This window comes from Pongo abelii, chromosome Y, assembly GCF_028885655.2.
Source record: "Pongo abelii isolate AG06213 chromosome Y, NHGRI_mPonAbe1-v2.0_pri, whole genome shotgun sequence".
NCBI lineage: Eukaryota > Metazoa > Chordata > Mammalia > Primates > Hominidae > Pongo > Pongo abelii.
This window is the reverse complement of record NC_072009.2, coordinates 48,848,519-48,850,636: the sequence shown is the minus strand read 5'-3', so window position 1 is coordinate 48,850,636 and position 2,118 is coordinate 48,848,519. Positions and strand designations below refer to the sequence as shown.

At 33.3% G+C, this 2,118-nt stretch overlaps 1 pseudogene; it reads left to right on the top strand.

The window, feature by feature from the left end:
- The first annotated feature begins 267 nt into the window (after positions 1–267).
- Positions 268–766, top strand: LOC129053295 (testis-specific XK-related protein, Y-linked 2-like; annotated as a pseudogene).
- The last annotated feature ends 1,352 nt before the right edge of the window (positions 767–2,118 follow it).

Here is a 2,118-nt window from a genome sequence, read left to right as displayed (position 1 = left end):
ATTTCCTTTGAGGGAATGTGTATTTAAGTTTATAAATATGAGTATATGTGTATTCTCTTATTATTTGTTTTTCCCAGAAGTAATATATATTTTGTATGCATAAATTTAATAAATCCCTGATAATTGAAAGTTAGCACTTTTTTTTTGTTTGTTTCTTTTAAGTAAATTATTTTCTGAAGGAGGTGGGTTGGAAGGCGTATATGTTAACATGGCAAGTTTAAAAGAGAAAGTGGCCATTACTAATAAAAATTATTCTCTAACATTTTCATGTTTACCATTAATAGCATTGCTGATTACATGTTCTCTCTTATCAGTTGTGTATGGGGCCATTCACTGCAACATACTAGCAATCCACACCTGCAATGACTTTGCTGCCATTAAGCTATGGGTAATAAAATTCATCTTTGTCATGATATGGCATTCCTTGGTGATTATCTCACGTGTAGTGACTCTGGAATTTTTCCCTGCATCTCTGAAAGTGAGGACCCTACCCTTTCTATTAATCATATATTTTGTATTAGTTTTGGCACCGTGGCTGCAGTTTTGGAAAAGTGGAGTTCATTTTCATAGCAACACAGAAAATAATTCCAGCATGGTGGGTACAGTATGGATCTTATTATCTTAATAATATCTTAATCATGCTACTATATGCTGCCATCAACTTCTCTGCTGGTCATCAGTGAAACTGCAGCTGTCAAATGAGAAAATAATTGACAAGAGACAGAGGTGGGCCATAGAATCCAACACTGCAGCTTTCCGGTTTTAGAAAATGTGATAATAATATTGGTATTTCAGTTCTTTGGAGGGAAAATTTTACTGAAGTCTTGCGACTCATTAATTGCCGTATAGCTCATCATAACCTACCTATTAGCCATTGACTTTATGCTCCTCTTCTGTCAGTGTCTGCATCCAAGGTGATCAGAGAAAGTATTGCCAGGACATACAGAAAATCATCCAGAAGCACTGTGATATTGTGTAAACATCTAGAGAAAACTCAATTAAAAGAATAAAAATAAGCAGCTGAGGAATTACTATCATTCATGGAGAAGGGTTGGATATTTTCGATAAAAAGTATGCAATATCCATATATACTTTCACAGAACAAAGAGTAAAGAGGCTGAATATGACTTTATAAAGATACTCATAAAAATATAAACAGCAAGTCTTGAAAGTAGTTTCTAATAAAATTGATTTTTCTCCTGTTACTATGCATTAGTAATTTTTATTTTCTTCAATATAATTGTACAACTTTTTAAACAAAACGAAATCAAAAATCCATCTGTGTCCAAAATCTGAGCAGAAAAAAAAAATAATAACTCATAATGCATTTTTCACCTAGTACATTTTTGGAACGTATGCCTTTAATTTAACAAGTGCTTGTAATCTAGCATGTACATTATCAGCGAATATTTTCTTTTCAGAAACAGTACTTCCTATAGTTTTCATTCTGTACTTAAGGAGAACCTGAAAGAGAAGTCTTATGAGCATGCTCCTATTTATATTAATTTAAGGTAACTAAAGTCTTTCTCATTAAACTGGCGAACAGAAAACAATTCATATTAATGCATCTTAAAGCACAAAACCTGTTCTATTAAAAAGAAATCATCAGGTTAATAATATAATATTAATATATTTACATTAAATTAATATTTACATTCCTACCAATAGTGCACAAGGATTCTCTGTGCTCTGCATTCTCAAAAACACTTGTCATTTTTCATCTTAACAGTAATGGCCATTCCAACATGTGTGAAAGGAGGTCTCGTTGATGGTTTTAATTTACATTTCCCTGATGGTGGTGGTGAGCATCTTTAAATATACAGTTGTTCAGAAATTAGCTGGGAGAAGTAGCACATACCTGTAATCCCAGCTACTAGGGAGGCTGAGGCAGAATTGCTGGAAACCAGTGGGTGGAGGATTCAGTGAGCTGAGATCATATCACTGCACTCCAGCCTGGATCACAGAGTGAGAATCCATCTCAAATCAATCAATTAATCAATATTAAATTTAGAGTTGTTGGCTAGTTGTATGTCTTCTTTTGAGAAATGTAAATTCAGGTCCTTTGAACATATTTCATAGGCTTAATTTTTGTTGTTGTTGTTGTTAAGTGGCTTGAGT